A 13,598-nucleotide genomic window follows, 5' to 3' on the forward strand; every position below is an offset into this window, starting at 1 on the left:
AAGATGATGAGGTTCTACTTGTAGAATCCTCAAGAAATGCCTTCAAATTCTTCTCGGATCCTTGGAAGCAATGCAAGGATTGGAAGCTCTAAGAAGAACAAGTGTGACCAAGCTTTATCCTAGCTAGGTCCGGATAGAAGTAAGGTAACCTAACTCTACAAAGAGAGGAGCTCAAGTAGGGTAGAGTGAGGTTATAGGAGACTTACAGAGGGAGCGAGTTCAAGTGAAGAAATCTCATTCAAATTATGTCCAAAAGTGTTACAAACTTCGGCCAAGATGAATTTATAGGGAAAATTAGGTTAATGGTTATCCGTGGGTTAGCCTAAGGTTAAGTGAAACCATGGTATGGTTTACTTAACTTTAGGCGCCAAAATTTGAATTCAAAAATTCAAATTTTGGTGCCAACCAGTCACCAACCCATGTGCTCTCATTTGTGATGTAATTTGGCATCCATTTGAGTTGCATTTCGGTCACACCATGTGCATGTGTGCACATGGCCGAAATGCATACCAAATGCTATGCTAATTACATGCAAATGACTAAACACATGTAACCCTAAATCCAAATGACCATGAAATGAAATTCCTAGTCTAAGTGGCCGAAATACAAGGCCCAAAATGAAATACAAGCCCTAAGGCCCAAACCTACACTACTCCTACTCTACTTGGGCTTGAATCAAAGCCCAACTAAAAAATGTGATGGGCTTTTCTTGAGCATGGGCCCACTCTTCTTGAATCCTCTTTTCCATAGCCCTAGTAGTTGGGCCCTTGGCCCATGGGCCTCCTCCATCATCCCCTTCCTCTTGAAGAGGATTTGTCCTAAAATCCAAAGCTTCCTCCTCATGAGCAGCAAGTCCTGTAAACAAAGATAAGTCAGAAACATTGAAACTAAGACTAACTCCATATTCAGAAGGGAGATCTAAGACATAGGCATTATTGTTTATTTTTCTAAGGATTTGAAAGGGTACATCTCCTCTAGGACTAAGTTTGGACTTTCTTTTGGAAGGAAACCTATCCTTCCTATGGTGGAGCCAAACCCAGTCTCCTTCCTTGAAGACAACTTCCTTTCTACCCTTATTATTGTATTTTGCATATTTTTCTGTTTGGGATTGAATATGATTCCTAACTCTCTCATGAAAATTTTTGACAAATTCAGCCCTAGATGTGCCTTCTTTATGGATAAAAGAAGCTACATCGGGAAGAGGTAATAAATCCAAAGGAGTTAGAGGGTTGAAACCATAAACAATCTAAAAAGGAGACATGTTGGTGGTTTTATGGACCACCCTATTGTAGGCAAACTCCACATGAGGGAGATAGTCATCCCATGACTTTTTATTGCCTTTAAGGATTGCCCTCAACATAGTCCCAAGAGACCTATTTACTACCTCAGTTTGCCCATCAGTTTGGGGGTGACATGTGGTAGAAAATAGAAGTTTAGTTCCTAGCCTTGCCTATAATGTTTTCCAAAAATGGCTAAGGAACTTAACATCTCTATCTGAGACTATAGTTTTAGGTAACCCATGAAGTCTCACTATTTCTTGAAAGAATAATTTAGCCACATTGCTTGCATCATCCACTTTGTGGCATGGAATAAAGTGTGCCATTTTACTAAAATGGTCTACTACCACAAAGATGGAATCCTTTCCTCTTTGGGTCCTAGGCAAACCAAGGATAAAATCCATGGAAATGTCTACCCAAGGAGCATGGGATATAGGCAAGGGGGTGTAAAGTCCATGAGGTTTTGTGGTAGACTTAGCTTGAAGACAAGCTATGCAAATACTACAAAATCTTTGAACATCTCTCTTCATATGAGGCCAAAAGAATTTCTCTCTCAAAAGTGAAAGAGTCTTCTCAATTCCAAAATGCCCCATGAGCCCACCCTCATGGCTCTCTTTTACCAAGAGTTTCCTAATAGATCCTTGGGGAATACAAAGTTTTTTTTCCTTAAAAAGAAACCCCTCAAAATATAGTAACCTTGATAAGGTTTTTGAATACATAAAGAATAAAAGTTAGCAAAATCAAGGTCTTTCTCATACAATTCCTTTATGTCATCAAACCCTGGTATTTGAGAACCTAGGATGTTTAACAATACATGTCTTCTTGATAAAGCATCAGCCACTACATTTGTAGAGCCTTTCTTATACTTGATGACATAAGGAAATTTCTCAAGGTACTCAACCCATTTTGCATGCCTCTTATTTAATTTATGTTGACCCTTCAAGTATTTAAGTGATTCATGATCTCTATGAATAACAAATTCCTTGGTCACAAGATAATTGATGGAGGACCATCCTTGGTACTTCATGTGAGACCCATCACATGGTTCATGGCTAGGAGAATGGAGAGATACCATGTATGGATCCATCTCCTAGGCCCAATTTGAGTAGTATAGAATTTTATTGCTTTATTCCAATTTTACCATTGTATTTGGGGTGTTTAGGACTTAGAATTTATTTTCTCTTGTATTTCCCATTTTACCCTTGTATTATGGGGTACTTTAGATGATTAGGGTTTTAATTTTGGGCTAGGGTGTTAAATTAGAAGGGTGACGCATTTTTTTGGTGCTTTTGGATCTATTTTTGGTGTTAGAAAGGCTTAGGCCCAAGTGGAGAGGGAAAAGGTTACATGATCTTATCATGCACCTAGATATAGCCAATCTAAACCCAAAGATTCCATCCTTGGCCACCAAGTTGCATCTAGGGTTCATTTGCATTTCATTTGGAGTGCATTTGCCTTATGAAATGCAACCCTATATGCCTCCCCTCCTATAAATACCCAATGCTCCACACCTTGTAAATACTTTGGATTATATGAATTTGAGAGAGCATTTCTTTGCCTCAAATCCCATCCTTAGTCCCTAGGTTAGTTCGGCTAGATCCCTTCATTCTCCACCCTTGGAGAGTGAAACCCTAGAGTGGCCTCCACCTACACTTGGAGTGAGCCAACCGTGAGCAACCCTACACCACACCCTAAAACACTTCCGCCACCATACTCTTTGTTCACGCCTATCTTCCTTTTCCCATCATACATCACCCTTTGTCTACCCTTTGGTGAGCCTAGATCAAGGGCAAGGTCTCTCCCTTCAAACTCTATCATCAACCATGGAAGGAGGGACACCATCAAGTGGTATCTAGAGCCAAGGATCATCAAGGGTAAAACGTTGTCTTCCTTGTCTTCTTGTCTTTTCTTTCCATTCGGTCTTCTCTTCTTTTTTTTGCCTTTCTTTGTATGGCCGAATTCCTTGGGTTCATATTCTTGTCTCTTATGAACCTTCCTTGAACATTATAGGTTTCCATTATTAGGTGTGCCATGCTTTTTATTTTTAGGCTTGAGTCTCATAAAAACATGCTATGAATATGCTTTTGATTTTTAAATCCAACTAAGTTTTGTCATATTTTATGTTTCCTATATTTTGTCTACAAAAAAATTCCATGTATGTGCCAAACACCTTTGCATGAAATACATGAACAAAAATACCATGATGCATCATTCTAAGTGGGCGTGACATATAGGAGCCATCTAGGAGTCATTCGTGCATGCTACTTAGTCCTAGCATGTTCCTTGTATTTTTGAGTTTCCATGTATGAAATGCTTCCTTGCACATGCATCTAACTTGCTGCCACTTTTCCCTTGCATTCCATTTGTTATGGTCTTTATTTGATGCTTAATAACCCTAAAAGAATCTAAGAGGTTGATGGAATCATGCCTAGGAAGGCAAGAGGTGACATATTGAAGGAGCCAAGAGGAGTTGGCTAGACATGAAGGTTTGGGCCAGTCAGGGCCCAATGGGCCTGATGGGCCTGGGAAGGCCCAAGTTGAACTTTTCATGGGCCATATTTTGTTATAGCTATTTTCATATGTTTTGTATACATCATTTTAGTATAGGTATCATATATTTTGGTCTTGTATTTTGGACCACATAGAGTAACATTTTAGGTGTTAGGCTTGTTGGGCCTAGTTTTGGGCTTCATGGGCCTTTGGGCTTTTGGTACCCAATATTGGGCTCATTTTCATTCTTGTAATTTTTCCTTTCCATTGTAATTGTTTGACCAATGTAATTAGGTCATTAGAATAGGAAAATACAAGGAATACTAAAGTATGCTAATTAGGTTAAACTAGGTTTAATTTGGAAGCCATTTAAGTTACATTTGAGTCACATGTTTTGCACCATTGGTGGCTGAACATGTGACACTCAAATTAACCCTAAATGACTCTCAAATCAGACCTAAATGCACCTTGTGATGGGTTCCTTCTCCATGGAATGACGTAGAGATGAAGGAGAGGAAGCCTTGCCCTTGATCTAGGTTCAACAAGGTGGACAAAAGGAGGATATATGGTGAAGGAAAGGGGGTTGGCGTGAGATGATGGTGTTTGGGCGGAAGCACTTAGGGTGGAGGTGTTTGGGTGCTCAAAGTTGGCTCACTCCAAGGTAGGTGGAGGCCACTCTAGGTTTCCTACTCTCCAAGGGTGGAGATAGGAGGAGGCTAGCCGAACTAACCTAGGGACTAAGGAAAGGATTTGAGGCAAAAATGCTCTCTCAAATTCATATAATCCAAAGTATTTACAAGTGGTGGGGTGTTGGGTATTTATAGGAGGGGAGGCATCTAGGGTTGCATTTGGAGCAATGCATGGCCGAAATTCACAAGGCAAATGCACTCCAAATGCAATGCCAAATGAACCCTAGATGCTACTTGGTGGCCAAGGATGGAATCTAAGGGGTTAGATTGGCTACAACTAGGTGCATGATAAGTCCATGCAACCTTTGCCCTCCACTTGGGCCTAAGCCTTTCTAACACCAAAAATAGATCCAAAAACCACCAAAATAGGCGTCACCTCCTAATGGAATACCCTAGCCCAAAATAAAAACCCTAATCATCTAAAGCACCCCATAATACAAGGGTAAAATGGGAAATACAAGGAAAATAAATCCTATGACTAAAATACCCCTAAATACAAGGGTAAAATTGGCAACTAAAATAAACCCTATACTAATGAGGCTTAGGAGAGTACTAATACTCTATGATCATGAGGAGAGTATCCCTAGGTGTGTGAACACCCTCCTCCTCTTCGACCCTCCTAGCCATGGACCTAGTGAAGGGGCCCACATGTGTCTTCAAGGATGGTCCTCCATCATCCCCTCCTTCTTGAGAAGCATCTGTCCTCAGATTAATTTCTTCATCCAACTCCTCAGCTCCTAAAAATGGTGTGAGATCACAAACATTAAAAGATGAGCTAGTGCCATATTCAGAAGGAAGGTCTAATATATATGCATTGTCATTTATTTTGTGAAGGACTTGGAATGGTCCATCTCCCCTAGGGTTTAGTTTGGACATCCTTTGAGTAGGAAATCTATCCTTCCTCAAGTGAAGCCAAACCCAATCCCCTACTTCAAAAGTGATTTTCTTTCTTCCTTTGTTGTTGTATTTGGCATATTTTTGAGTTTGTTGTTCAATTTGTCTCTTGATCTTTTCATGGTATTTCTTAATGAAATCTGCCCTAGATACTCCTTCTTTGTGAAACAAGGAAGGGGCATTAGGGAGGGGCAAAAGATCAAGAGGAGTGATTGGGTTAAAGCCATAGACAACTTCAAAGGGGGAAAGATTAGTAGTCTTATGGACTACTCGATTGTATGCAAATTCTATATGGGGGAGACAATCATCCCAAGTTTTCTTATTTCCCTTAAGAAGTACCCTCAACAAAGTGGATAGAGATCTATTTACTACTTCGGTTTGGCCATCGGTTTGAGGATGACAAGTAGTAGAATAGAGGAGCTTAGTTCCTAGTTTTTCCCATAAAACTTTCCAAAAATGACTAAGGAACTTGGCATCCCTATCGGACACAATTGTTTTGGGTAGACCATGCAAACGGACCACTTCTTTGAAGAAGAGTTTAGCTATATAGCTAGCATCATCCACTTTGTGGCATGGTATAAAATGAGCCATTTTGCTAAAACGGTCCACTACCACAAAGATGGAGTCAAATCCCCTTTGAGTTCTTGGAAGACCAAGCACAAAGTCCATGCTAATATCTACCCAAGGGGAGCTAGCTATAGGAAGGGGGGTATAGAGTCCATGAGGCATTACTCTTGATTTAGCCTTCAAACAAGTAATGCATTTGGAGCAATGCCTTTGGACATCTATTCTCATGTGTGGCCAATAAAATTTAGCTTTCAAAAAACTTAGGGTTTTATCAACCCCAAAATGGCCCATGAGACCTCCTTCATGACTTTCTTTGACCAAAAGATTTCTAATGGATCCTTGGGGTATGCAAAGTTTGCCCATCCTAAAAAGATACCCCTCAAAAAGATAGAATCCATCAAAAGGCTTTTGGAGGCATTTGGCATAAGTGGCTTGGAAGTCTAAATCAAGCTCATACAATTCCTTTACATCATCAAAGCCAAGTATTTGAGTTCCTAAGGTGGAGAGCAAGGTGTGCCTCCTTGAAAGGGCATCGGCAACCACATTGCTCTTTCCCTTCTTATATTTGATGATGTAGGGGAATTGTTCAAGATATTCCACCCACTTTGCATGCCTTTTATTCAATTTGCCTTGCCCTCTAAGATACTTGAGTGACTCATGGTCGGTGTGAATGACAAATTCTTTAGTCACCAAGTAGTGCTCCCAAACTTGGAGAGCTCTTATGAGGGCATAGAGTTCTTTGTCATAGGTGGGATAATTCAAGGTCGCCCCATGAAGCTTTTCACTGAAGTAAGCAATGGGGTGACCTCCTTGAAGTAACACAGCACCTATGCCCAAACCGGATGCATCACATTCTAGCTCAAAGGTTTGATCAAAATTTGGTAGAGCTAGAATGGGTGCATTGGTGAGTTTCTCTTTTAGGTTTTTAAATGCTTTTTCTTGGGCTTCACCCCAAAGGAAGGGTACATCCTTCTTAACAAGCTCATTAAGAGGGGATGCAAGTGTGGAGAAGTCTTTGACAAATCTTCTATAGAAGCTAGCTAAGCCATGAAAACTTCTAACTTCTCCAACACTTTTTGGGGTGGGCCATTCTTGGATAGCTCTTATTTTCTTGGAGTCAACTTGCACTCCCTCTTTGCCAACAATGAAGCCCAAAAATTTAACTTGTTCTTGACAAAAAGTGCATTTTTCAAGGTTGGCATAGAGGTGGTTGACTCTAAGAATTATTAGAACTTGCCTTAGATGTTCAAGATGTTCATCTAAGGTCTTACTATACACAAGGATGTCATCAAAGTAGACAACCACAAATTTACCTATGCAATCCCTAAGAATATGATTCATTAGGCGCATGAAAGTACTAGGGGCATTAGTGAGGCCAAAAGGCATCACTAACCACTCATATAAACCAAATTTGGTCTTAAAAGCGGTTTTCCACTCATCACCTTCTTTGATTCGAATTTGGTGATAACCACTCTTAAGGTCAATCTTGGAAAATATGATGGCCCCATGCAATTCATCTAACATATCATCTAACCTAGGGATTGGGTGCCTATACTTTATTGTAATGTTATTGATGGCCCTACAATATGTGCACATCCTCCATTTGCCATCTTTCTTAGGCACCAAAAGAACGGGGACGGCACAAGGGCTAAGGCTCTTTTGAACCCAACCCTTCTTCAACAAGTCATCAACTTGAGCTTCTATCTCTTTGGTCTCTTGTGGGTTAGTTCTATAGGCGGGCCTATTAGGAAGACTAGAACCCGGTATGAGGTCTATTTGATGTTCTATTCCTCTTAAAGGTGGAAGTCCACTAGGGACTTCTTGAGGAAATAGATCATCAAACTCCTTTAAAAGTTTTTGAACCTCTTGAGGTAGAGACTCAAGCTCATGACTAGTGGCAGCAAGTGTCTCTTTGAAATAGAGAAGGTACAAAGGTTGTTCAATCAAAAGTGTGTTTTTGATATCATTTTTAAGGGATAAAACACTTTTATGAACAACTTCTTTAGAGGGGACACTTTCCTCTAAACTTGGCACCTCCTCTTTCCCTTCTTTATTCTTAAGGGAAAGGTCTTTTTTTTCTTTCTTTGGCTTTTTATTATTTTTTTTTTCTTCTTCCTCTCTTTTGATTTTCATCTTGAGTTGGTCCTCATACACTTGAAAAGGTGATAGAGGACACAACACAATCTTTTTACCTAAGTGATGGAAACTTATTTTGTTGGTTAGGCCATCATGAATAGTTTTTTTATCAAATTGCCAAGGCCTCCCAAGTAGAATATGACTAGCATCCAATGGCACTATATCACATAAAATTTCATCTTGGTATTTGCCAATGGAGATAGGTATATTCACTTGTTGATTAACTTCAATACCTCCCTCCTCATTGATCCATTGTAATTTGTAAGGCTTTGGGTGAGGCATCGTAGTTAAGGATAGCTTATCCACCAATCTAGTACTACAACAATTGCAACTAGATCCACTATCCACAATAAGAGAACAAGTGTTTTCTAAAACCTTGCACCTTGTATGAAACAAGTTCTCTCTTTGGGATTGGTCTAAGGTACTAGATTGGTTTCCAAGAAGCCTTCTAACCATTAACAAGTCTCCTTCACAAGGGTGAGTTTCTTCCTCGGACTCTAAGTTTTCTTCATCACTTGAAGGTGACGAAGTAGCTTCATCAAGGCTACTATAGTGGTCTTGGCCCTTTAAAATCATGATTTTCTTTGTTGGGCATTGAGAGGCAATGTGCCCTCGACCAAGGCATTTAAAGCACTTGATGTCACTTGTCTTAGTGTCTTTGGAAGTTGTCCTTTGAGAGGTTTCTTTTTCTTTTTCTTTAGGGAAAGGATTGGAAGAGGGGCCCTCCTTCTTGAAGCTCTTGGAATAAGATGGAGTGGAGTCTTTTCTAAAAGTTTTTCTTTTGAGTTGGTGCTCCACTCTAGAACAAAGTTGAACAAGCTCATTCAAATCTCTATATGGTAAGAGCTCAACTTTGTCCCTTATTTCAAGGTTAAGACCACTTTGGAATCTTGAGATGGTGGTCCTCTCTTCTTCCCTTATCCCAGCCCTCATCATGAGTAACTCCATAGATTGCCTATATTCTTCCACACTAGAGGACCCTTGTTTTAATCTTTGAAGCTTATCCATAAGCTCTCGGTCATAGTATGGAGGAATATGCCTCCTTCTTAAGGCACTACGGAGCTCATTCCAATATTGAATTGGAGGCTCATGGTTTATTCTTTTTTCTTTTTCTAAGGAGGTCCACCAATACATAGCATGCCCTTGGAAGCTAAGGGTTGCTAAAGAAACCTTTCTATCCTCACTTATTCCATGGCAAGAGAAAAGTTGCTCCACTTTCATTTCCCAATCTAGATAAGTTTCAACATTATCTTTGCCATGAAATGAGGGAAGATTGATGTTGGGTTCCCTATTGGAAGACTCCCTATTTCTATGATGTCTTGGGGGCCTTTGATAGTAACCATCATTGTGATGGCTACTAATGAAGATATCACTTGGAGGTTGGGTATGATGCCCTTCCTCCTCATGAGCACTTGCATACATATGCCCTTTTCCTCTTGAGGGTTGAGGAGAAGTGACTTTTGGTCTTGAACCACTAGCCTCTCCTCCCACAACTAATCTTTCTAGCAATCTTTTTATTTCATCATTATTCTTTTCCAACTCTTTTTCTTTTCTTCTTAATTCTTCCTCTCTTTTTATATTTTCCTCTTCTTTTTTTCTTAGGTACTCTTTCAATTCCCTAAGTTCATCCCTAACACTAGACCTAGTGCTACGAGAATTATGACCATGGACACTAGAATGATCACTCATCTTTGATCAAGAAAAAGGTTTTCACAAATTGTTTTCAAAAAGGGATTGAAAATGGTTTTCACAAAGAGTGAGTGATAAAAGGTTTTCACAAATTAAAGGTTTTCAAGGTTCAAGATAGGTAGGAAAGGCCTAAGTGCACAAAGTGAACTTTCAAGGGGAGGTGGACTACAATGAATCACTTAATAACCAAGCCCTATCAAGTAAAAATCACTAAGCCTTTTCTACTTTTTCTTACAAAAACGAATTGGCACAATTAAAGGTGAGTGTGTGCACGTTACCCCTAGTAGGCAAAACAAGCCTTCTAAACGTAATTGCACAAAGATAAAGTCCTAAGTAATTATACTACTAAAAGCTTTAAAAACATGCAAAAGGAAAGCACTTAAAACATGTTCTAGTCGAGGTCCTAGGTGAAGGTTTTCAAATCACCTTCAACTACACGAACTAAAACCAAGTTGAAGAGGTTTAATAATGGCCAAATTACAAACCAAAATAAGAAGCTAAGGCCAAAAAAACACAAAGAGGCCGAGAGAGAAAAATTAAGCAAAAATCAAGTAAAACAAAGATTCAAGTCTTCAAACTCCTCCAAATGGGTTCCTTCACAATGAAAAAACGTGTTAGACCTCTCCAAGTGTTTGTTCACTCCTTTATGTGTGGTGTAAGTCCCTCCAAAGGCTAGGCTTGGATTCGGTTCACCCCTCCACTCAAATCCACCAAAGGTGTGAAAAATGACTAGAGTGGGTTTTGACCTACAATGAAATTAAAACCAACCCAAAGCAAGAGTCCAAGAAATAAAAACTGAAAAGCACAATTAAGAAAGGCTAAACTCAAAGAGAATTTAAGATGACAAAACAAAAGAGGCCAAGAAAGACAAGCAAAAAATTAAGACTCAATCAAAGAAAGGAAGCACACAAAGAGAATAATCCTAGAAAAGCACTAGAATGAATAAGTGTTTAAGCTCACTTGATTAAGTCCTTTATATGTTTCGGTCCAGCCAAAGGTAAGGTCCCAAATTAAGGTCAAAATGTCATAAGTCCAACTCCCAAATGCATAGGTAATTGTCCAAGTCCACAAGTCTAGCAACAAGTCCTTTTTTGTCCAAGAATTTTTTTTTTTTTTTTTTTTTTTGGTTCTAGTCTTTTTCTTTGTTGCTCACGGCATTCTTTCTTTTATATGTCTTGGGTCCGAAATTTTTTTGTTAAATTAAGCCCAATTGTTGCTTAGGTTTTGCACTTGTGGATGGTCAAAAATTAGGTTAAACTTTTAGGAGAGGAGGTGATGACAAGTGGCGTGAAATTAGAGGTCCAAAGGGAATCTTTTTAGTGGAATTGGTTTTGTACTATTTTGGACAAATAATTTTGCACAAAAATTCAGCACACCTCTTATATTCTTTTAGGGTTTCTTTAGGCATACAATAGACTAATCAAGTGAGAAATGCAAGGAGGTGGGGCGGCAATGTGATGTTGTGTATTTTACTCGTATTTTAGCACTTTAATTCACAAGAATTCATAGCATAATCATGCATATCTTTCATGTTTTTAATAAATTTTTATATCATTTTCCTATTTTATGCTTTTCTTGGTATGTGTTGTGTTTTCTCTGAGCAGGATCAAGATTTAAGAATTAAAGAGGAAATGCTGAGCTACAGGGAAAATCACGGCCGTGATTCTAAATCACGCCCGTGATTCACCAGAGAAAATCACGGCCGTGACTCCCAATCACACCCGTGAACGCCACTGACCCTTCATAGATGTGCTCTAGAGAAGATCACGGTCGTGATTCTCAGTCACGGCCGTGATTCACTTCGCGTCCCAGCTTTTTAAGTTTTAAGTTTTATTTTTATTTTATCTTTGTAATTTTTATCTTGGTAGTTTTACCTTTTTACCCTTTTAGGTTATAAATTAGATGAGGTTAGCCTAGAACAGGGGACTTTTGTTTTCGGAGACAGTTTTTTAGTTTTTGACACTTAGAGAAGGTTGGGCGCCTGTGCCATCGACTCTAAGGTTTGCTTTTCTTTTATTCTTCTTTTCTTGGAGAACTACTATGAACTCCTGTGAGTAGTTTCCCTTTTTCTGGGATCAGGGCTTAGCCTCTGAGAACCTCTTTATTAATGCATTATTCAGTTTCTTAATTTTATTCCAATTCTTGATTTGTTCTTTTATATTTTATATATGAACTTTAACATTATTGTTTTCATAATAACATTAATTAAGGATGAACTGAGAGGAGAACTTGATTATAATTATGATAAACAATTAATCTTAATTTTCATAATCATAGATAATTAGGGATGAACTGAGAGGAGAACCTAATTATCGGAACCTAAAGGAACAGACTTGAGTGTTAAATCACGAGAGTTGATTTAAGCTTTCGAGGAGTAATAGATTAACAAAGATCTTAATGGGTTTAATTGAACGTAATTACCACGAGAGTAGGGATTAATTTTAATTAAACACGTCCTCGTAGCCTGAGAAGGTGCAAGGATTACATTAGGTTAAGACTACCTTCAAGATGGAATAGAATTAATTAATGAAAATAATAATTCAATATTGTTGGAACTCTTTGTGCGAACCCTAGATTCCCGGAAATCTCCTTATCTTATCTTAAAGTTTTATCTTATTCATTAATTGCATTACTATCTCTTTTACCAGCGAATCTGATCTTATCATCTCAAAACAAACATTCTATCTGTTTTAAAAATTCAAATTAAAATACTAGTAATTCTAGGTCAAACACGTAGTCCCTGTGATTCGATATTTATTACTTGACGACAACCGTACACTTGCGGTTTTCCACACAATAAGTTTTTGGCGCCGTTGCCGGGGACTACGTCTCTTGATTTAAATTACAATTATTTTAATTAAAAAAAAATTAAATAAATAAATAATTTTTTTTTTTTTTAGTGTTTACTTCTCCAATTCAGATTTCACGGGTCACTTTCTTTTTTTTTGCAGTGCCTTAGGATTAATGCAAAAGAGATCTCTACGTCTTGGGAAACCAACACCACTTGATCCTGAGATTGAAATAACTCTCCTGAGAAGGAAAAGAAACCTTTCTAGAGAGTTTGACATGGATACCTGGAGGGGAGATGCGAACTGGAGCTACTGTACCAGCTTCTCTGGTGAATATGCTCAAACAGAACACCTTTGGAGGACTACCATCAGAAGATCCTAATGACCACTTAGAGTGGTTCTTGGAAATCTGTGAGACCCAGCAATTTGATGATGAAGTTTCTGATGGAATGCGACTCCGCTTATTCTCACTCACCTTGAGAGATAAGGCAAAGGTGTGGCTAAGAACAGTGCCTAGAGAAAAGATAGCAACTTGGGAATTATGTGAAAGAGCTTTTCTAGAGAAATTCTTTCCTCCTTCTAAAACTAAAGAATTGAGGAAGAAAATCACTAATTTCCAACAAGGCACTGGAGAAACTATTTATGAAGCATGGGAGTGGTTCAAAGGATATCTTCAAGCATGCCCACAACATGGCTTCAACCGTTGGCTTACCATCCAATTTTTCTTTGAAGGATTGGACCAACAAAGCACCATGATATTAGACTCAGCAGCTGGAGGATCTTTCATGGGGAAACCTATTAATGACTGCATGATTATTTTGGAAAATGTAGCCTCAAATCACAGCCAATACAGTGAAAGAGAAGTCACAGCAAGGAAAGGAACTCCGGGGCGATATGAAGTGAACAATATTGAGTTACTATTAGCAAAATTTGATACTCTTAATCAAAGATTAGACAAGATGGAAAAAGCTAAGGTTAATTCAGTGGCTACAAATCAAGTATGTGACCTTTGTAGGGAACAAGGGCACACTGCAGTAGATTGTACCTCAATTTTTACTGGAGAAAAA

At 38.8% G+C, this 13,598-nt stretch overlaps 1 non-coding gene across 1 annotated transcript; it reads right to left on the bottom strand.

Moving 5' to 3' along the window:
* Positions 1 to 13,121: 13,121 nt before the first annotated feature.
* Positions 13,122 to 13,228, bottom strand: LOC145957614 (small nucleolar RNA R71). The gene has a single exon (XR_014433657.1). It is a non-coding gene; the product is annotated as a small nucleolar RNA R71 (small nucleolar RNA).
* Positions 13,229 to 13,598: the final 370 nt, after the last annotated feature.

The sequence above is a fragment of the Cajanus cajan genome, chromosome 4 (genome assembly GCF_000230855.2).
Source record: "Cajanus cajan strain Asha chromosome 4, NIPB_CcT2T_4, whole genome shotgun sequence".
Taxonomy (NCBI): domain Eukaryota; kingdom Viridiplantae; phylum Streptophyta; class Magnoliopsida; order Fabales; family Fabaceae; genus Cajanus; species Cajanus cajan.